At 38.9% G+C, this 24,525-nt stretch overlaps 1 protein-coding gene across 4 annotated transcripts in view; it reads right to left on the minus strand.

Annotated features, from left to right (window-relative positions):
* The window catches only part of BANK1 (B cell scaffold protein with ankyrin repeats 1), a 352,635-nt gene that overhangs the window by 135,420 nt on the left and 192,690 nt on the right, over positions 1-24,525 (minus strand). The gene's annotated exons all lie outside the window — the stretch shown is intronic.

Consider the following 24,525-nt stretch of genomic DNA (forward strand, 5'->3'; position numbering starts at 1 on the left):
TGGCAAGAGGCAGCTGCGTAGAAGCTGTTTTCTCCTCTCCCAACGCCATACTGTGGGAGAGCAGATGCATAGAATAAGTCTTAACTCCAGTAACTCAGTCTAGTCCGAGTTGCTCCCAGCTGCTCCCCACAGATCCCCCTTTCTTTTTATTTTTGGCGTTGGTACACGCCTGTCTTCGGTGCCCCGCGGCACACACTCTGCTCTGCTTGCTAGAGTTGCCCACAGGTGCTTACAAGTCCTATCAATCAGGCAAACCGAATCCGGGTCCTCTCTTCGCCATGTTGTGAGGAGGTTTTTAGGCGCTGATGTGTGCCTGAGTTCGGTGCCCTGCAGCGCATGCTCTGCTCTGCTAGAACTGCATGCAGGTGCTTACAAGCCCTATCAGGCAAACCGAATCCAAGCCCTCTCTTTGCCGTCTTGTGGGGAGACTTATTGGTGTTGATAACATGCCTGTCTTCGGTGACCTGCAGCCGCCCACAGGTGCTTATCGTCTTAATCAGGCAGACCGAATCCAAGCTCTCTCATTGCTGTGGTGTGGGGAGGCCTTATTTTTCTCTATTTCTCTATCTCCGGGCATTCTTATTTCTCCTATTTCTTCTTTCTGCCAGCATTCCTATTTCTCTCATTTTACTTCTAAACTTCCCGTGGCTTCTCTTATCCCCGCGGTTTCCCAGCGCCTGCCCCGAGGCTGCTTCTCGGCACCTCGCCGCCCCGCGGCGGCTTCCCGGCTTTGCGCCACTTCATTCCGCACTTCTCTCATCTGCGTGGCTTCCCGGCTTCGCGCGTGCACTCCGCGGTCTCCGCGCCCCTTCACGCCTACACCACGGCCTCACACTAGCCCCGTGTTCCCTATCTATTCACGCCCCGTGCTCTCTCTGCACGCGGCGGCTTCCGCGAATCACACAGCGTAGCTCACGTTTCTGCCACTAGCATTCAATCCAAGTTCCCCGGACTAACCTGGCGAATTCCAACCTGGCGGCCCAAGTCTCTGCCTCTGGTTCCAGATCTTCGCCTCTTGCTCCCCGGGCTGACTTGAAGAATTCCAAGATGGCTTCCGTCTCCGCCTCGGCCTGCACTCACGGCTTCATCCTCCCTAACATTTTTCTCTACCCGGTATGTTTCCCTAAGTTTTCTTCCAACAACATTCCTCCCTCATTTCTCCTGGCCTCTCCCCACAGTCCGTATCCAAATCTAAGTTTCTTATAGGTTTCACTTTCACTTTCAACCTGCAGTCCGTATCTGAGTCCAAGTTTCTTCTTGCTTTCACTTTAAATCCTAACTTCTTTCCCACAGTCCGTATCCGAGTCTATGCCTAGGCTTTCAATAGCTTCTTCCAGCACCTTTTCCGTCCGGCTTTCCCCTAGGCTCTTCTAGTCTCTCTCTCCGGTATTTTCCTGCTTCTTCCCGTTTTTTCCCTCCTAGGTTTCCTATCCGAGTCACGCCACCATTATGTCGCTCCCCGTCTTCGTGGAGGAACGACACAGGACCCTGCGCTGTTCTTTTGTCTGCTCGGCCCTCCCCGGGTTTGCTGCTGGTTCTTCCCGGGTTGGCTACCATCCCTTCCACCTCCGTGGAAGGGCGGTTCCCCCTGCCACATTCCCCACTTCCGCAGGGGAGCGGCACACCGCCGGCCGGCTCTCTCGGGGGCTGCTCAGGTGTTCCCCTTAGATGTTCCTCTTTGATGTTCCTGGTGCATGCCGTCTCTCTCCTCCTTTACAGTCCTCTTCCACCAATCCCAACTCGGCTGCCCACACGCCGAGTACGCTGCTCTCCTCCAATCAGGAGCAGGATCAGCTCCTGGAGGTCATCACTCAAGTTGGCAAGAGGCAGCTGCGTAGAAGCTGTTTTCTCCTCTCCCAACGCCATACTGTGGGAGAGCAGATGCATAGAATAAGTCTTAACTCCAGTAACTCAGTCTAGTCCGAGTTGCTCCCAGCTGCTCCCCACATCAGCTAGTATTTGCAGACGCTATTTTTGTTTATGTGATCCCTTTGGTTCTTAGTCCTATCATTATGATCAATTGTGAACAGAAATTGATCACTTGTACTAGTGAGATGGCATTGGTACATGCCACCTTGATGGGATTGAGTTGGAATCCCCTGGTATGTTTCTAACTCTACCATTTGAGGTAAGTCAGCTTGAGCATGTCCCGAATTGCACATCTCTTCCCTCTCTTATTCCTACTCTTATATTTAACAGTGATCACTTTTCAGTTAAGTTTCAGCACTTAAGAGGAATTGTGTATTGATTACAGTATTCAACCAAAGGTATTAAGTAGAACAAACAAAAAAAATACTAAGAGGGATAACATATCAAGTTGCTCATCAACAGTCAGGGTGAGGGCTGATCAAGTCACCGTTTCTCATAGTGTTCATTTCACTTTAACAGGTTTCCTTTTTGGTAATGATCTGTATTATTTTAAAATATACAGTAGATGAGTGCAATTGATATTTTTTCAGTTCATTATTGTTTATAGCCTTTGTCTATGTTTCTGCTGAACTATATTCTTTTCACTTTTTTTTACAGGTCTGTTTACTTATTTGAGAGGCAGAGGAGAGGGAGAGGGAAATGGTGAGGGAGATAGAAGGGGAGAAGAGAGAAAGAGAGAGATCTTCCCTCTGCTGGTTCACTTCCCAAATGACCACAATGGCAAGGGCTGGGCCAGATGGAAGCCAGGAACTGGGAGCTTCGCCCGGGTCTTTCCTCCTTCTCATCCTTCTTTTGCTAATTTGTCCAACATAGAACTCCTGTCTCACAGATTTACTGTAATCAAGGCCTGGCATTCACTTATCTGTAATATATTAACTGCGTATCTATCATTTGCCAACGTTTTAGTGCAAATTTCTATCTTAATGGATCTACTATATAATGGATCTTTTTTCTTAAAAATGAGAAGTGCTTTTTTTTTTTTTTTCCCTGAGGGAGAGAGAGAGACAAAGGTGGGGCTGGGGGTGGGGAACCTTCTGATTATTCACTCCGCAAATTCCATAGATGGCAAAGCAGTGCTGAACTGGGAACTACATCCAGATATCCCAAGAGGGTAGCAGGAATCCAATCCAGTTACTTTAGCCATACTGCTGCTTCCTGTGGCCTGCATTAGCAGGAAGTTAGAAATAGGAGTGAAACCAGGTATCAAACTCCAGAACTGACATACAGATGTGGCCATGCTAAGGAGAGTCTTAACCATTAGGACAAATGACTACCCCTAAAATAGATGTTTTTACTAAATTATAATCACATACTAAGCACTCAATAGTTAATTGTATTATTACTATTTTAATTATAACCACAATAGAATTACTAAATACAAATATCCACTTGCTAAAGATGTATTCATAGCAGAGAGCCCATTGCTAGCTCTGGAGCCACAGGCACATTCAGATGAGCTAGGATTCTGTTGCCCTCTCCCAGTGTTGTGGGGGGTAGGGGAAGAGGCAGGTGTATACATAATTTGTGAATAAATTCTCTATTCAAACGATACTTGAAATAATTTTGAAATAAATTATTTATTGAAATAATTTTTCATTAACCATCATTTTAAATTTACAGAAAAGTTGTAAAGACAGCAGAGTTCCCTGTACCTTACATCCATTCCTTTTATTATTAACATCTTTCCCCTATTATGGCACAATTCCCATGATGAATGAACCAATACTGGTATATTACTATTAACTAGTGCCCATATCTTACTCAGATTTCCTTAGATTTTACTAATGGACTATTTCTGTTCCAAGATTCTATCCAGGATATCTCATTGCATTTAATCATTATGTCTCCATAAGTTCCTTTTGTCTGTGACAGTTTCTCAGCCTTTCCTTGCATTTAATGACTCTGACAGGGTCAAGGAGTGCTGGTCAGATCTTCTGTAGGATGTTCTTTCAGAGAGACTTATCTAATGTTTTCCTCATTTGACTGTGACTATGGGTTTGGGGAAGGAATATCAGAGATAGAGTGCTATTCCTATCACATCAACATACATCATATTAACATGATTTGTCACTGTTGATACTGTTGGTAATATTTTTGATCACCAAGTTGAGATAGTGTTTGTCAGTTTTCTCCATTGTAAAGATATTCTTCATCAGTCTTTTTATACATATGATTAGGAAGAGTCACTAAATGTGGCTCACAATTATGGGGTAGATGCTCATATTTCGCATTTTCTTAACTTTATTTTTTTATTTTTATTTTTTTGACAGGCAGAGTGGGCAGTGAGAGAGAGAGAGAGACAGAGAGAAAGGTCTTCCTTTGCCGTTGGTTCACCCTCCAATGACTGCTCTGGCCGGTGCACCGCACTGATCAGATGGCAGGTACTTCTCCTGGTCTCCCATGGGGTGCAGGGCCCAAGGACTTGGGCCATCCTCCACTGCACTCCCTGGCCACAGCAGAGAGCTGGCCTGGAAGAGGGGCAACCGGGACAGAATCCAGCGCCCCGACTGGGACTAGAACTCGGTGTGCCGGTGCCGCAAGGCAGAGGATTAGCCTAGTGAGCTGCGGCGCAGGCCCATTTTCTTAACTTTAAATTCAACATGATTGCTTCCCAGTATGAAGTTGCTACTAAGTAAATTTGTAAATGTTTTGTTTACAAAGAAAGAGCACTAGGAAATTCACACACAGAATCGTCCCCTTTTTTTGCTAAAACATTCTGCTGGAGGCAATGATCCAAATAGTTATGGGACTCATTGAACAATTCCCATCCCATTCTAGTTTCTCTTTAAATGTGCAGAATCTTAGGATTCAGTTTTATATGCATTTAGCACATCTTCCTGTATTCTTCAAATTTTACCCACAGTGTACATTATAAGAATCATCTTCCTTAGATTTAATAGCAAATGCCTATCTTGTGTGGCTTACGTAGTTTTGAGTTACTACTGCAAGAAAGAAGGAGCAGGATGATATAAAATGCCCATGAGCAGATCTAAGCAGTCATTGTTTTCCTTTATCAGTCAGCTAATCCAGAAGTGAGGAGTCCAGTAATCTGAGAAATGGAGAAGTGTCTTAGGGTCTCACCTATGTGGGCATGTGCACACACACACGCACACACACACACCCTTACTATTTTTTAAAACTAGTTTGTAGTTGTTCTTGCCCATGATTAAAATAATAAGATGTTTTTCAGACAAGGGTAAGTCAAGGTTTCTCCTCTTTGGAATAGTTTGACTCTTTATTTTCCCACAGATTTTAACAAGTCACATGTACTTTTTGATGAGGAAATTCAGACACAATTTCAAAGAACACTGAGTTCTTGTTTGGTGAGAGGCACTGATTGCTATTCTTCTATATGGTTTATTTTAAAGTATACACACTGATTTTGCATATTTGTTGCACCTGCTATGTGGATAATCATACACAGTATGTTCTTAATCCTCTGCCAAGGAACAGTCCTGGTCTCCATTGTTCAAAATGTTAATTCAGAGTTAGCAGAATGTTCAAATACATAATAAAAATAATATTTTTACTAAATCTTATCACAAGCCAGGAACTATTCTAATAGCTTTAAGGGTAATAGCTCACTCAGTCTCCCCAGTGATGTTATACAGAGAATTCTAATAGCATTCTCATTTTACATATGAGGAAATTAAGACTTACAGAATATGTATGATTGATTACTTTGGAACTCTAATTAGTAGTCTTGCTATATACATCTCTTTTTTCCATGTAACTTGTAACTTTGTAGCCTATCCCTTATTTATTTTCCTTATGATTTCATTTTGTCACCTAACTTAAGTCAGTGGCAAACTTAACCTGAGTATTAGGTAGGAAGTTAGATATGAGCTTATGTGTGTTTGACAGGCCTAAAGAGAAGACGTCTATGTCCAGCATATGCATCTGCATCTCAATGTCATCTGGATGATGTTTCAGGGGCAGCCTGGTATTCACATCCTGCCCTGCCCCCTTCTACCTGATAACCTGCCAGGTGGGGGTCCCCGCCCCTTCTGCCTGACAAATCTTCCACAGTCTCCCAGATGCAGCCCAGTGTCTGCATTTCAAACACCCTACTCTGGATCCTGATTCTCTAGGGGCTCCTGCTCACCCTTCCTCTAAACCCAAGATGGCAAGGCGCCAGCTAGGCTTCCTCCTGTCTGATACCTTCAAGGGAAAACTCACATAGGAGCTTCTTAATATTTACATCCATAAAATCCTTTGTTTCAGAAGGAGATGTATGAAGACAAAGACCCATCTCCTTAAACCCCCCTCTCCCCCCAGCCTCAACCGGACTGCGTGCTCAGCCCTCTGCCTCTCTGCTGAGCCGCCCGTCTGACCTGGTCAGGTGTAATCTCTCTACTCAACCATGTAACCTCACTCCCCACCCCTCAAGTCTGAGCGACTGGGCACTCTCTCAGGTCCTGTCTGGAGAGGTGCCCATCCGTCCTTACGGATGTCCCTTCCCTAATAAACCTTGCTATTTTACCTCCTACTACTCTGTCTCATGCCTGAATTCTTTCTTGCAAGAAAAACCCTGCCATTCTCTGGTAACAAGAGGAGGCTTGAAATAGAGTTTGTATGTTTCTCTCCTTGCTCCTCTGTTAAATAGAACATGCCCAGGTTAGCCTGAGAATATGGCTAATGTAGTTGCTGGGAAGACATAAGAGACAACTCCATGTGAGAGCTCTCATGGACAGGATCTAAACCATCCTAGTCAACAACATCCTCAAGAAGAGAGTGCCCAGCTGGCCTAACAGCTGACCACAGATGTATGAGTAAGACCAAACCTCAGTGACAAAGGCAAGCCAAAGTACTTATACCACACAAAATTTAAGGAGGTATTAAACACGCAAATAAAAATTAATAATATTTCACTGCAATAACTCAAAATACTGTAAAATCAATGCAAAAAACTATGATGACATAAATATCAAAATGTAGAGTAAAGCTAGGATAAGTATTATTGATTGATCTTTCCTTTTGCTTCAGGAATCAACGCAGCCCAGCACAGCACTGGTCAGTGGTGCAACTCATAAAAAAAAAAAATTCTTTTTGCTTTAATTATGTTTGAGGGTTGTTTTCTATATATCAGTCATATATATTATATGGAGAGATAAACATTATTATAGACAGTAGTAAGGGGGTAGGGATAAAATATAAAAAACAGAATCACCCAATAGACTGAGTTTTCTAAAAAGATTGTTTTGGTTTTTAGACTGCATTGAATTTACCAGATTATAATACATTATCCCCTAACTTTTGGGACAAAGGCATTACAAAGAAGACACAAATTGAAATCAAATGTTGTATTTGCACATCTGAGTGTTGGTTATGAAAGTCTGCAAATTGCTGTGGGATTGTACACCTGCTGAAAGAGGAAGTTTCCATCCTTAGGACAATTTTTCTGAGAATGTTGCATAGATCAGGGAAATATTATCTGGGCAGGGCATCAATAGCACCCACCATACAGATTCTGAAATCCTTGGGTGTCAATTTGGTGGTAGCCCAGCAATTGCTACAATTCACAAAATTTTGCAATATCCCTCTTTTGTGGGGGCTATTCTCATAAATATTGGCAAAAGGAATGTTTAAAAACTGAATATAATCATGCAGCAAATTCCAACTTCTGCAGATATCAGGCAGTCCCAGCTTTTCTCTATCAGGTGACAGGTTCCTAGATACAGGGAAATAGCACAGTTCCTAAACCAGGCTCTTGACAGGCAGCCAAAGCAGAGCCCCCTCCTCTGGGGGAAAGAGCAAACCACAGCCTTTGTTCAGCTAAAGGATGCTATGACTAAAGCCCCTGTGCTAGGACTGCCAAACCCAGGGAGATCCTCCCAGCTGTACATCACTGAGAGGCAGAGATTCACCTTAGGAGTACTAACTCAGGATCTGGGACCCATTAAACAGCCTGTAGGCTACTTTTCTAAAACCTTAGACATGGTTGCTCAAGGATGGCCTCACAGCCTAAGGGTAACAGCAGCAGCTGCCTTGCTGACAGAAGAAGCAAAATATCATCCTTTATACCTCACATCAAATAAATTCTCTATTAGAGCAAAAGGGCTCTCAACGGCTCACAGATAGTAGGATATTAATGTATCAGGTCCTCCTTCTAGAAAACCCTCAGGTAAAAATAAGACATTGCTCTACTCTAAACCCAGCTACTTTAATGCCAGTTCCAGGGGAAAGTGGTCCCCTCCACTCCTATACTGAGACTATACACTTGATCTATGCCAGCAGAAGGGACCTAAAGGAAAGCCCTCTGACTAACGCAGATGAAGCAGCTTTGTCAGACAGGACCTGCTTCTCAGGGTATGCAACAGTTACGGCATGGCACGTTATTGAAGCGTGCTCTGCCCCCAGGAACTTTTGCTCAGTTAGCAGAACTGATCACCTTAAATAGAGCTCTAGATCACACAAGGGATTTGTAAGGCATCTTCACTCTGCATGAAGACCTCAGTCTTCCGGTAAGGTAGAAAGAGTCAACCAGACTCTATGGAAAACATCACAAGTATAGAATTGTGTGCTTGGTAAGAAAGGTTTAGAGGGAAAGAGTGTTGTTGGTAAAAAGGGTTAAAAAGGAAAGAGCTTTTTAAATAAGGAAAGGACATGGTTTTTAAGAATCCTGATGGCTAGTTTACTCTAGACTGGAATGGAAATGATGGAATGTTTCAAGTAAGTTGAAGAGGGTGTGTGGAAGTCACAAAAAGTTATGAAAGAAAGAAATATTGGACATGCTAATTGCTGTTCTGGAGGGTGTCTGTGCCATGTTCCAGGAAGAATGTTGTCTCTGGGTCAATCAGACTAGACAGGTACAAATCCAAATTCGTACTTTTCCTGGACAAAGCCAAACAGCTCCAGGACCAGGCCAAGCAGGGCTGGGATTTCTGGCCTGACATCTGATCATAGAAATCCTGGCTATTTCCTCTCCTTGGCCCAATAACTTCTGTAATCTTGATGCTTCTCTTTGCACCGTGTGTTTTTAATGTCCTTGTTTGTTTTGTCTCTAACAGACTAAAAGCTGTCGAACTCCAAACAGTTGTCAGACAAGGCTTCCAGCCCATTCCACTGGATGACCTGAGTAGCCCTCTGGACCAAGCAGGACAGTCTTTCCAAGGCCTCTGTCACACACCATAAGACAGATAGCAAGAGGAAATACCCAAAACCCCCTAGACGCCCACATGCCAGCTTTGAAGAAGTTACAGAAAACGGATCTCCATCCATAATTCCAAAGAAGAATTTTGGGTATTGCCTTTTGAGGGTGGAATGTTAGGTAGGAAGTCAGTTATGAGCTTATGTGTGTGCGACATAAAGGCCTAGAGAGAGGACATCTATGTCCAGCATATGCTGCATTTGAAGGTCGTCCTGATGGTGTTTCAGGGGCAGCCTGGTATTCACATCCTGCCCTGCCCTGACCCCTTCTACCTGATATCTCTCAGGTGCAGCCCAGTATCTGCATTTCAAATACCCTGCTCTGGTTCCCAATTCTCTAGGGGGTCCTGCCCACCCTTCCTCCTGTCTGATAACATTTACATCCATAAAGTCCTTTGTTTCAGACCTTCAAGAGAAAACTCAGATAGAAGTTTTTCTATTTACATCCAAAAAGCCCTTTGTTCCAAGGGGAACAGAGGTGGGGAAGCAAGACCCATCTCCTTAAAAACCCCTGGCCTCAACTGGACTGCATGCTCAGCCCTCTGCCTCTCTGCTGAGCTGCCTGCCTGGCCAGGTGTAATCTTTCCACTGAATCATGTAACTTTGCCGCCCCCCCCCCCCCGCCCCGTCTGAGTGATGGCACTCTTTCCCAGGTCCTGTCTGGAGAGGTGCCCATCCATCCTTACAGATGTCCCTGCCCTAATAAACCTTGCTATTTTACCTCCCCCCAAAACAACAACAACAACAAAAAAAACTGAGTATAATCATTAAATTCATTCATCAATAGACCAAATTACAGCAATAAGATTGATAATACAATTACAACAATATAATTATGTTGAGTATTATGTTGAGTACATAGCACTTATTGAGCATATTAATGTTTAAAAATTAATGAATAATGCTTAGAAGAAAAGAACCATTGTATTGACAAACTACTGGCTGTGAGTTTACATCAGAGTCAGATAATTTTTGGTGATTTACAGAAAGGGAGAAACAAATTCTTCAAAAATATTTTATATCATTGATTTTTTTAATGTAATGGGATGAAGTGGTAAGTAAATATTAGACAATTTTGGATTTCAATATTAAAAATGGACATCTATTTATCTATATCTCTAAGTTTCTCTGAATTTAATATTATAATTTATATTTACTTGGATTATGAACTTAATTAATCAATCCTAAGGAACAAACACTAATTCTAAAAGAACATGGAAAGGTGATGTAAAATAAAACCACCTGTATCTGTAATAACTCAAATTTTAAGAACCTTTGTTTCTTCTTGAACCCATCTGACACCTTTAACAAATTCACTTTAATTATGTATCCTTCAGTCAGACTTTCTTAGTTGCCCATGAGAGTTGGAGAGACTCAAGAGTTCACACATGGATCAATTTCCTACAAGATTAAACCTGATGAGGAATACACAGCACACATATATTATAATTACATAATACATACCACACCTACCACCATAATACCCTTTCAGTGCTCTACAGCTATGAAACCATTAGCTCTTATTGCTTCAGAAGTTTCTCATTAAAATACACCCACATTTGAGCAAATGGTAAGCTCCAATGAATATTCCGAAGTTACTGAGTTCCCAAACTTAGGGATACATTTTTTTCAACAGCAAATACCTGTTGAACTGAGAGCATGTTAGGGATTGCTAAATCCTAAGGTTGGGTATGGTATTTCAAATCTGCCCTGTAAAGGGTTGAGCCAATTTTTTCTTCATTTTCCTAAAAATTGCATTTGGGAAAGAAGTTCAAAGTTGCTTCATTAAGTATTTACTTTTCTATGTTGCCCAAAATGTAGCCATGGGAAAAAATGCTCAACTTTATACAATTTCTACTAGCAAGTAAGTTCATCCAAAAGAAAATATATCCTTTTACATTTATGATATTATTGAGAATGATTTTAGTGGTAAAGTCCTTTTTCTCTCCTAAGTGTTAATAAATCATAAGGCATTCTAGAATTTCAATGGGGATTAATATAATACTTGCTATTCTATAGGATGCTTGGGCCCCTGCTCCCAACGTGGGAGACCCAGAAGAAGTTCCTGGCTCTTGGCTTTGGATCAGCTCAGCTCTGGTTTTTGCAGCCATTTGGCGAGTGTTTATCTTCCTATTTTTTTTCCCTTGCCCATAAATACCAGATTAAAGTAGTTTTGAAATGACATTGGGTGTATCTGTTTTAAGTTTTTTTCCTTAGTCTTCATGAGGTACCTCATATCTCCCCAGCATTATGTTACCATGAAGCAACCCAAGAAAACTAAAGTCTGTACTTCGGAGGTTTCAGTGGATTTGTCTGCTCTATTCTCATATATGAGTTTATTTTCCAATGTCACAGACTTCAACTAGGGAGGAGATAAAAACAACACATGGGATCCCAAATGCTTCCATTCTCTGCTTGGAATAAAGAATTAAATGATGATAATGCTATTCTGTTTATCTTTTAAGCATTCTATAAGGAGCTATCAAATGAAAAAAAATCATGAAAGTTTGAAGTACTATCTGAGTATAAACGATTTGTCCTCCTATTACTTCTACTAAATATGTTTCTTATAAAACTTACTCAAGGCTATTGCATAGAAGGCACTGAACAAATTGACATAGTCTTCTTTTGAGTTGAGTGAGAACACTGTAGTCTACACAATGCCCATTAGTGCTGTATTTCTTATTTTTTGTTTATTTAATCATGAATTCTATTGATTCATGATTTACTAAATCATGGCTTTATTTAAAAACGTTTATCTCTATAGTATAAGATGTCAATTTTACCTGTAAAATGAAATAGGATCAGGTTTTTTAGAACAGAAAAAAATAAAATGACATGCACAATGTATAACATACCACCTGTAGATAGCTGGGCTGCAAAAAATGTTTGCTCCACATACACCCAAAACAAATAGAAGTTTGGAAAAATTGTTTCTAATCAGGAAGCAAGCAAGTAGGCCATAGTTTATATTTCTTTAAACTTTCCAAAAGGAGCATTTTTAATTTAGCCAACATGAGAAAGGTTCTTTTACATTATAAACACCACAACAATTCCAAAAGGAGCTAGAGAACAGGCATAATATGGCACCTTCTCAGATCTTAGATGATCTTCGTTCCATCTACAAGGTGTCAACCCTGTAGAAGGCAGAGGATCTTTTTAGAAAATATCTGAGACCTGAGAGCTGCTGTCCATTTGTAATGCTTGCTTTTTCTGCCACGATTACTCTGTTTGGTAATATACAAGGAAAATTCTAGCATCAAGGCCACTGAAATGCAAAAAAATACTTGTTCCAACTGAGAGACTACAATTAATGTTGGGATACTTCTTTGATATTTCTTCTCCATAGTGTTACAAAATGGCAGTCATATCTTCAGATTGTTGAATATAAAAAGGGCTACTATCCCTGGGATTCTAGCTCAGCCAAACTCCTTTGCTTTAATTAACAATTTCTTCATAGAAGAATGACTTATTTCCAGCAATATTTGGGCATGTGCTGTAAGTTGGATATTGTCAAATTTATGGTAGCATACAAATCACTACTCTTGTGTACAGGTGTCCTTAATATCTATCCTTCTTCAAAATTCTACTGTAACTGTTTACTCCAATATGAGATCTTTGGTTTAAGATTACTAAACAGTTAACTACTTTGGAAAAAAGACCTAAAACATTAGTATAAGAATTCAAAACAATAAAATGAATAGGCAGTTATATAGAACTTACAAAGTGCTAGTATCTACTTTTACTGTTTATGAAAATAGCCTTGTTTTACTACCCTCATTTTGCAGCTAAGGAAAGATAAGTACAGAGTACTTGGGTAACTGAATACCCAAGTCCATACAACTGGACTGGGATTTGAACACAGGCAGTGTGGGTTTTAGTTGCATGTTATAACATTGAAGTTGATGGCATTAAGTGCCAAGGAAAGGTAAACAGATTTTTTTTTTTTTACTATGTTCTCTAGTAGTTTATCCCACTACAAATCTGACCCATGGTCTTTCTGTATACAATCACAGCTGAGCATCACAAATGATACAATTCAGATGAAAGTGGGGGTCCAAACTCAGCTTTATCTGTGTTGTACGCACATTAACTAAAGTATCTCTAAAAATATGGAAAAAAAGCCAACGGTCTAGTTTTTTGTAGGTAAAATTCAATTGGGCAATGCTTTTTACATGCTTAACTTATTAACCCTACCCTCTGATCTGAACTTGAATTGTTGGTATAATTTGATTAACCATCAAGAGTATTACAGTGAAGAAATATATGTTTCAACTTTACTGGGCCACAGGGCACCCAGATATTTGTTCAAATAATATTATTAGTGTTTCTTTGAAGGTGTTTTTGATGAGATTAGCACTTAAGCTGTTATATCTAGTAAAGTAAATTGCATCAGCTCAACCTAGGTCTCCTACCAGCCTCTGGACTACAACTACAACATTGGCTTCACAAGCTCCCAGCCATTTGGAGTAGGACTGAAATTACTCCAATGGCTCTTCTGGGTCCCAGCTTGCAACTAAAGATTGTGAGACATACTGTCCCCAGAATTGCATGAGCCAATTCCTCATAATTGAGAGAGGTAGAGCAGGAGCAAGAGTGAGCGAGTGAAGAGATGAGATACTTCTCTCCTATTGCCTCTGTTTCTCTGGTGAGTCCTGACACAAATACAAGCATTGATTTTATCATAAATCTCTTTCTGGGACAGCAAGATGCCAGAATAGGGAGGGTGCTTACTGCTCTGGTCTAGGGGAAGACAGTTAAAAAAACAAAAACATGGAGAGAGTGCAATCTCAGGGAAGATTTAAGGAAACCCCACATACATTACAGGGATACTATGGACCTACAAGGAAGATGTGGACGTGTACAACTCAGGACTCCAGCAGTTGAGAGCCTCAGCACCAGCTTTGGAAATGAGGTCAGATCAGACTGTAGCAGCCCAAGCCACTGGTGATAGAGTTGCTGGAAGAGCCTGGCATGAGTACGGTTTGACCCTGTTGGGGACAGAGTATCTGCCAAACTAGACTCAAATAAAAGGGAGCATGTTTCTTTCTCGCTGACCACTGGCACCAGTGTCCTGTAATTAGCTGAGAGAGGGCAGGTACCATTTTGGACATATGTAACAGCTGTGCCAGCTTGCGTCCATGAGCCCCATGACCAGCTGAGCAGAGAGGCCTGAGTCTGGCTGGGAGAACTGACAGGGGGCTGGGTGCTCATGACTGTGGGAGTCTTATGTGCTGGGACTGTGAAAACATTGTGGCTGCATGTGAGGGTGCAGGGTGTGGCTGGGTCTTTGGGTAGTTACTATGGCAATTCCACATGCTCTGAACTCCCTGTTTCCTGGTGAGGGTCATTGCCTTGGGATCCGTGCTTATGTTGAGGACTGCACATGTCCATGTGTGGTTCTTGTGGCAGCATGGATGAATATTATATCCACTACGGATAGCCACAGGCATTTATCTCTTTGCAGGAGAGGAGGTGAGCATGAGACTACGCAATAGAGCAGATAAACCCTCCCCTCTGATAAAAAGGGGGTGCTGGGAGTGTGGTGTAGTGTGTAAAGCTGCCACCTGCAGTGCTGGCATCCCACATGGGCAACAGGTTGAGTCCTGGCTGCTCCATTTCTGATTCGGCTCTCTGCTATGGGCTGGGAACGCAGTAGAAGATGGCCCCAATCCTTAGATCCCTGAACCTGCATGGGAGACCTGAAAGAAGCTCCTGGCTCCTGATCAGTGAATCTCTGGCTGTTGCAGCCAACTGGGGAATGAACCAGCAGATGGAAGTCCTCTCTTTTTCCCTCTCTACCTCTCTATCTATCATCTTCCTCTGCCTCTCCATAACTCTGCTTTCAAATAAATAAATAAATCTTTAAAAAAAGAGAGAGAGATTTACCATACCCAATAATCTGGATGTCACCTTGGACACTTCCCTCATGCTGGAGCACTGAACAGAGCTCCCTAGCCACACCCAGCACATGCCTGTGACTATTTATTGAAAGTGCAGACACTCTACTAATCCACATAAACATCGTCCAATGATAAAAGCCATCACAGGAAAAACAAAAACAAATATCTCCACAAATGCCCAAAAATAAATGCAGCAACTAAAGAAACAAGAATAAGGAAGACAACATGACACCTCCAAAGGAACACAAAATACTTCAGTACTAGAATGTGCAAATGAAGAGACTGAAGAAATACTGGAAACAGAATTCAAAAAATTGGTCATAGGATTATATAGACGTAATCAGAAGCAAATCATACATGACATGAATGCACAATTTTTCCATGAAATTAAGATTTTAAAGAGAAATCAAAATGAAATATTAGAAATGAAGATTTCAATAGAACAAATAAAAAATGCAGTGGAAAGCCTTAACAACAGTGAGGCAGAAGAAAGAATATCCTAGCTAGAAGATAATCTCTGGAAATTTTACAGACAAAAAGAAAAAAAAAGAAGAAACTAGAAAACTAGAAACACAGTAACACGGTCATCGATATGAAAGAAGGTAAAGGAAGTAAACCTCACAGCAAAAGATCACATGAAGTTCAAAGCATATATTATAAAATATCTTTGGCAAATGGCAGGGCAAAGTTACTACTTATCAATAGTCACATTGAACATTAATGGCCTCAACTCTCCAGTTAAAAGACACAGATTGCCTGATCGGTTTAAGGAACATAACCCATCTATTTGCCGCTTACAAGAAACACATCTTTCCAACAAAGATCCATACAGACTAAAGCAAAAGGCTGGAAAAAGATATACCATGCCAACAGAAATGCAAAAAGAGCAGGCGTGGCCATCTTAATATCAGACAACATAAACTTTAACACAAAAACTGTTAAGAGAGACAAAGAGGGGCACTATATAATGATTAAGGGATCAATTCAACAGGAAGATATAATGATTATCAACATATACGCACCTAATTACAGGGCACCAGTTTATTTAAAAGATTTAAAGGACTCAAAGGGAGACTTAGACTCCAATACAATAGTACTGGGGGACTTCAATACTCCACTCTCCGAAATAGATCAACAGGACAGAAGATCAACAAGGATACAGTAGATTTAAACGACACTATAGCCCAAATGGATCTAACAGAGATCTACAGAACTTTTCATCCTACACCTAAAGCATTTACATTCTTCTCAGCAGTACATGGAACCCTCTCTAGGATTGACCACACACTAGGCCATAAAGCAAGTCTCAGCAAATTCAAAGAATTAGAATCATACGATGCAGCTTCTCAGACCATAAAGGAATGAAGTTGGAAATTAGCAACTCAGGAATCCTAGAGCACAAGCAAACACATGGAGATTGCACAACATGCTCCTGAATTAACAATGGGTCATAGAAGAAATCAAAAGAGAAATCAAAAACTTTCTGTAAGTAAATGAGAATAACAACATAACATACCAAAATTAAGGGTTTCAGCAAAAGCAGTGTTAAGAGGAAAGTTTATATCAATAGGGGCCTGCATCAAGAAATTGGAAAGGCACCAAATAGATAAGCTTTCAATGCATCTGAAGGATCTAGAAAAACTGCAGCAAACCAAACCCAAATCTAGTAGGAGAAGAGAAATAATTAAAATCAGAGAAGAAATTAACAGGATTGAATCAAAAAAAAAATTACAAAAAATCAGCCCAACGAGGAGCTGGTTTTTTGAAAAAATAAACAAAATTGACACCCCATTGGTCCAACTAACTAAAAAAAGAAGAGACCCAAATCAATAAAATCAGAGATGAAAAAGGAAATGTAACAACAGACACCACAGAAATAAAAGGAATCATCAGAAATTACTACAAGGACTTGTATGCCATCAAACAGGGAAACCTATCAGAAATGGATAGAATCCTGGACACATGCAACCTACCTAAATTGAACCAGGAAGACATAGAAAACCTAAATAGACCAATAACTGAGACAGAAATTGAAACAGTAATAAAGGCCCTCCCAACAAAGAAAAGCCCAGGACCAGATGGATTCACTGCTGAATTCTACCAGACATTTAAAGAAGAACTAACTCCAATTCTCCTCAAACTATTCAGAACAATCAAAAAAGAGGGAATCCTCCCAGATTCTTTCTATGAAGCCAGCATCACCTTAATTCCTAAGCCAGAGAAAGATGCAGCATTGAAAGAGAATTACAGACCAATATCCCTGATGAACATAGATGCAAAAATCCTCAATAAAATTCTTGCCAAAAGTATACAACAACACATCAGAAAGATCATCCACCCAGACCAAGTGGGATTTATCTCTGGTATGCAGGGATGGTTCAATGTGTGCAAAACAATCAATGTGATACACCACATTAACAGACTGCAGAAGAAAAACCATATGAATATCTCAATAGATGCAGAGAAAGCATTTGATGAAATTCAACACCCTTTCATGATGAAAACTCTAAGCAAACTGGGTTTGGAAGGAACATTCCTCAATACAATCAAAGCAATTTATGAAAAACCCACAGCCAACATCCTATTGAATGGGGAAATTGAAGTTACTCTGGTTTTTCTTCTATATTTTCTTAGATTTCAAAATATTCTGTTACTGAAAATATAGCCACATATTAAAGCATTCTGTTTTTGAATCTTTTTAAAAAAGAAGACATTTATTATATTGGACCATTTTTTTCCTTCTCTTATTACATATCATTTGTGTGATTACAGTGTTAAGTCTTAGTTCTCATGTCTTTAGACAGGATAGTATATCAGTTATTTTAAATGAATTTTTCCCTGTCTCTGAAGTTCAGTCTCTAAGTGTGTTGTTGCCACAGAAGAAAATTCTTGGGTTTGCATTACTTGAATACTTGATTACTATAACTGATGATACATTATGTAATGAGTTAGGATTTTATTTCTGGAAAAAATTAGAAATGAAATAAAGATCTGAACTACTTAAAAGGTGAAAATAATAGTGCTTATAAGCACTGTGAATTCTTTTGTGTTTGAGGCATCCAAAATTAAAGTGTTTACTAGATTTTTCTCCTCAAATCCTGCTCTTTTTCTATTATTCCAGCAATTACTCTTATTATTGATGTTGTAAAACAGCAGGGTTAAAGTGTCATTATATCTGTGTTCATTATGAATCCCATAGCTTTTCTAGTTAGGAAAAAAAGTAGTTTCAAAAATACTTAGTGTCTTTTTTTGGTTAATATCTTACTCATTAATGGTATTGAGACATCTTTAATCATTTTAATAAGGTACCTAAAAAATTTAAAACATTACATATTGTATTTGAACTAGTTAGTGATAAGTAAAAAAAAAAACAAAAAACTAGCTTATTGAGACTGTAGATGTTCCATTAGTTAAATTTCAAAGTTTTTAATCAAGGAACTTTCAGAGATAGGTTGAGATCGGAGAGTATCCGTTAAACTAGCTCCCATGACATGGAAAGGAGCCCTGGAAGCAGTGGAGGACATGTGATGGCATTTACATGCCACGGTTGTGGTTGTGGTGTGCTTGTACATAAATGCAGGTAGTGACAGACACACTGACATTTTTGTTGCCCTATTTTTGTTGCCTCATTTTTGTTGTCTATCATTTGATTGCTGGAATAGTCTCCAATCAGTTCTCATCTCTCCTGTAGTGTCCTATATTTATCTGTACTAAAGTAACTATAAATTAATGGAATCTACAAAGAAGAAACTTTATGGCTGTACTGTATTTGGGAGTCTTTGTACAGTTAGGTAAATTTCCATGTTACAAGTATGTGGATTTTTAAATTTATTCTTACAAGGAAGAAGACATGGCATTATTCCATGTGCTTAAGTGATACCTTGTTTATTGAGCTTCAGAAGAAAAAATATGAAATAAATAATTGTCACTGCATTAACTATAATGTTAAATTGGCAAGTTGTAACATAAAACTTAAATCTGTGTTTCTCAAATGCGAATCTCAGTAGTCTAATGCTGCTTTGTATGTATTGTAAGTGCTACAAATAGTTTCACACTGAACATGCATTGATTCCTATCAAATGTTTTCAACCTTTGATTTAGGTGTTTTGATAATGCCTCAGAAAGTATCTCAGTGTCTGTAAATTTGTTAATCTGTTTGGTAATGAAGATACTTTTTTGTTGTTGTTGTTCCATATTTTCATGTTTGAATTTTTACATTTTACTACTGTTAATTTAAGTACAATTTGTTCAATGGTTAAAATAGAGTTGTCAGTAAAGAAACTTAAAAACAGCCTCATTCATGTAACTGCTTAAGTAAAAACTACATTTTTTATTGTATTTTCATACACTTTTAATGATGTATATTTCTGTTTAAAGATAAGTGATGATGTTTAGGCTTTTTTTGTTTAACAAGACTTTTTACCACTGATTAAATGAAGGAATGTATCTTCTTGAAGAGATTTATATTCTGTAAATAATAATTGGTTAAAACAAAAAAAAAGAAAAAAAACTTTCTGTAACATTCTTTTTTCAATCACATATTGGCACAACATGAAGAAATCATCAAAATGCTACATTAATGAGATAATGTTCCATGGTGCTGTTGGCACGATAACTCAGATGGAGAGAGCTGAAGAGCTAGAGATGAAGCTAGAGATATGCAAAGCCCCAGAAGGCAGAAAGAGACAAGCAGACAGATGTACCACAGTCAAAGCAATAAAATTCCATAACAACTCAAGAATAACTAACGTTGTTAAAAATATAAAAAATGATAATATTTTTATAAGAAAATGCAATTTAACTTCTTCAGTTGTTTCAAGTACCTCTTAGGAGGGTGTTTAGGAAGTAAGTAGACCTTTGTTAATGACAGAAGAGTTTTACAGAATGCCGGGAGATGGATGTCAGACATTTTGTATGTTGGGGGAAAGTTTTTCCTTATGAAGAATGGGCCTGTCCAAAATCCCAACAGATCCCTCTTAAGGAATATTAGCAAAATATTTGTATCTAATCACATTCTGAACTCAAACTTTTCCATATTCTTCTTGACTGTCTTATCCTCTGGGCAGGAAGGTATATTAAGAATTGAAACAACAGATACGGTTTTAGGAACACAATGATACCTCCCACACTACCCTCCCTCTTCCTTCCTATTTTATTTTTCTATTAATTTTTGCGATGTTATACTTTCAATTTACTTTATAATCACAAGCTTCTTCCTAACTAAATAAATAATTCATCAATAGTAAATAGAAAAATCATTGTTTCTTAGGAGTATAGAACTATGTCTCTCCATTTTCTCCTGAGAGATCAGCTATCTAATTAGAGATTGTTTAAAGTAACCTGAGAATTTCTCTTGTGCACATTTTATGGTATTTTCTTTATGTTTTACTTTTGAAAGTTTGACTGTAATATGTTGTGGTGAAACTCTTTTCTGATCATGTTTATCAGGAGTTTTATGGGCTTCATATACTTGTATGTCCATATATTTCTCCAAATTAAGGAAATTTTCTGCAATCATTTCACTAAATAGGCCTTCCAATCCATTCTGTCTTTCCGTACCTTCAGGAACTCCTAAGACACACATGTTAGTCATTTGATGTTATCTCATAAATTTTGAAAACTATTTTCACTTTTTCCAATCCTTCTTTTTTTTAATCTGAGAAATTTCCAAAGATCTGGCTCCTAGCTCAAATATTCTTTCTTCTGCCTCACTGAGTCTTTTGTAATATATTTCCACTGAGTATGGTGCCCCTCGTGATGAGCCACCCCAGTACTCAGGGAGACTTTGAAGCCAGATCCAGATATTCTATCTTAAATCAACTTTACAAGGGGGAACCTCTTCCAAATTTCATACATATTCACCAATGCCACAATTCTTTAGTGTACATTTATTTTATGGGCAGCATTTACCTACTATTTTTTTTTATTTCACAGATAAAATTAGACAGTGAGAGAGATGGAGAGAAAGGTCTTCCTTCTGTTGGTTCACCCCCCAAATGCGGCTGGTGCACTGCGCCGATCCGAAGCCAGGAGCCAGGTGCTTCCTCCTGGTCTCCCATGTGGGTGCAGGGCTCAAGCACTCGGGCCTTCCTCCACTGCACTCCCTGGGCCACAGCAGGGAGCTGGAGTAGAAGAGGTGCAGCTGGGACTAGAACCTGGCACCCATATGGGATGCCGGCACTGCATGCGGAGGATTAGCCAAGTGAGCCATGGTGCCGGCCCAGCATTTACCTACTATTTTAATATCAGAACCATGAATAACCCTTCTGCTGAAATTCTATCTCAATGTGGTATATTTTGACTACTCTACTTAAAATTCTCTACCCTGACTCCCCTTAACCTGACATTCCAATTTGCCCTTTGTATTACTCAACTTACTGTTTTTCTTAGCACTTATCACTTTTTGGAATACAACACAGCAAACAGTATTGCCCTACTCCACCATTACCCATGCAAAATATAAGTACCAAAAAGATAGAGATATTTGTTTCATTTTTATTGAATTAAAAGTCTTTCTAAAATTGAAGCAGATAATCTAAATTAGTAGACTGAACACCCATGCTGTAATTCTAAAGGCAAAGCCATGAGAAACTTGTAAGAAAAATTCTTAAGGAGTCAATCAGGAAAACAGCTGTGTTAGAAAGTTGCCTTGTGGGTGTAAATTAAAATGTAAATCTTTCTGTGGCCTGTCAATGTTCTGAAAAATACATCGGGATCCTCAGTGGGGCAGTGGCACTACTCATTAGTTGAGTAGACAGAAATATACTAGTAATGCCTTAACCCAAGGACAATAATCTACTTTTTGAAAATTTAAAAAAATTTTTGACATCATTTATTAAGATAAAAAAGGGGAAAGCAACATTCCTTGAATTCACATTTATTACTCAATGTGTCATCAGTATTCATTGAAAATCTTGTTTATATATAACATCATAAAAAATGGTAAGAAAGGTCATCTTTCCTTAAGTAATTAATTTAGGTTGAGTCCTAGGGTATATATGAAACATGGAACATACCCTCTTACTACACTCATATTAAGGTGATTAATTACCAGGAAAAAACAGACAACATATATATCAGGCATTATTAGATGAATGGCAGAATGCTCTTAGGGAATCTCAGTCCATCAATCCGACCCACTGTAATGCTAACAACTAATGATATTCCATTCAAATTCGGTCTACAAAATTATTATATGCCAAGCATGAATGTGTTCTTTGTTTATACTCTCATATTTTTAAAGATTTAACATAACATAGCATCTTATACTAAATCCCCAAAACACTTTATACTCCATTCAATCAACACTTTTCTCTCCTTATCTTTAGTAACAATGTGATGTAAGTTTCAAAAGTCATTATTTCTTTGTTCCATATTCCTGAAAGTCACAGATCAAGTGGTAGATGTTACTTATTACTTTCTGTATGTGAGATTTGTATCATTTCCTGGCATATCATCCATTGAAATATTAAATTGCCAAAATCTCCATTTTCCCAATGTTTCAGATGTATATCAGTTTCCTAAATTTGACAAGAATTCTTTCCTTCCTTCCTATATTGATTTTGTTAAAAAAAATTCATTCCCCGACAGAACTTTTATACCTGCTTCCTTTTAAATGTTAAGTTTTCTTTTCTTAATAAAATCCTGCGAGGGCTAAATCCTGTGTGATTTGGCGTCTGTATAAAGCAAAACTTAAAATAATCTCAAAGCTCTTTTGATTATATGTAACAAAGCATCCTAAAATGTGATATCAATTTCTTGAAATATATTCAATTTTTCTTGCTAGTTGTAGAGTAATAAACATAAATTTAGCAACAGATAAATTTTCAACATACAGAATATCATACACTATGTGATAAACTTGAGAAGTCTTCAAAATGATCACAGTTAATGCATACTATGAAAACAATATGCGCCGGCGCCATGGCTCACTAGGCTAATCCTCTGCCTTGTGGCGCCGGCACACCAGGTTCTAATCCCAGTCGGGGCACCAGATTCTGTCCCGGTTGCCCCTCTTCCAGGCCAGTTCTCTGCTGTGGCCTGGGAGTGCAGTGGAGGATGGCCCAAGTACTCCCATGGGAGACCAGGATAAGTACCTGGCTCCTGCCATCGGATCAGTGTGGTGCGCCGGCCGCAGCGGCCATTGGAGGATGAACCAACGGCAAAGGAAGACCTTTCTCTCTATCTCTCTCACTGTCCACTCTGCCCGTCAAAAAAAAATATGCGTGAATTTAAAAAAAATGCATCAAAATAAGCTCACACTAAGTTGTTATAACATGTCTGAATGGTATCTCATTTGAGCTACTAAGAAGGATGTGACAACAGATTGAAAAGAACCCCTCTTAGAGGAACACAGATACTGCTTTAGATGAAGCAGGAACAAACATCAAGTTTATGGAGAAGCTTGGTTGGAAGCATGGTAAGATCGCTGTTGTTTTATGAAAATTTCATGGGGATAAGGCCCCCTAAAATCAGCAGTTTACAAACGGATAACTCATCTTAAGAAGGGACAATATAATGTTGAAGATGAACTCTGCAGGAGCCAATCGCCCAAATGAAGGCATTTTGCCCAGTGGCTTTCTGGAAGGCCAAAGAAGGTTAACATATACTTACTGGGAGAAATGTTGTGAAAAAGTTCCTGAAGCTTAGCAGAAAAATACCTGGGAAGGCTTTGTCAGAGAGTTCTTTTTTATCATAACAATGCTTCTGCATATTCCTCTCATCAAACAAAGGAAAAGTTTCCAGAATTTCTGTGGGAAATCATTAGGCATCTACCTTACATTCCTGAATTGGTTCCTTTTGACTAATTTTTGTTTCTTAACTTCACAAAGTCTTTCAAGGGCTATCATTTTTCTTTGGTTGCTTATATATATTAAATATGTATATGCCTCTAATAAACCTACATTTTAAGTATCTAGATATTCCAAAGATACGAAGAAAGACAAAATCCATTAGTAAGAATGCATTTTTTCCAATATAATATAAAATCACTGAAAGATATCTCCTCTGACAAGTTAGCTTTTCTGAACTACTCAAATATCATGTAAATGAAACTATTAGCTTGATTTGATCAAGAACAAATTCGTTTCTGAACTTCTCTCCTGAACTATTCTATACATATGTAAACCAGTCTACTTGGAGCCCTTTCATCATTAGTCAACTTATTCTAATGGATTTGCTTGATTATTGCTTCTAAGAAATGTGTCCTTTCAGATTTCCCATCCCAGGATAAAATTATGAGATTTCTACTTATTTCCCTTGACAAATGAATTTAATTGTATATATTAAAGATTGCAAGGCCAGGGACTTTTTTATTTAATTTTCCAAGTAGGAAAAAAACTGATTTGAAAGTCATTAAGTTTGCTTTAGAAAAACACAATTGGTGTTTTAGACTACTTCCATATTAAGAAAAAAATTGCATATACTACAGAGTTCCCATATACCCTTCTATATACATATTTTATATTAATATCTTATATATTATATTTTCCCCAAGGACCAAGTTATCAATAACAAAATATAGACTTTATTCATATTTTTTTGA

This window comes from Oryctolagus cuniculus, chromosome 8 (genome assembly GCF_051225735.1).
Source record: "Oryctolagus cuniculus isolate XC-2025 breed Fujian yellow rabbit chromosome 8, ASM5122573v1, whole genome shotgun sequence".
Lineage (NCBI taxonomy): Eukaryota > Metazoa > Chordata > Mammalia > Lagomorpha > Leporidae > Oryctolagus > Oryctolagus cuniculus.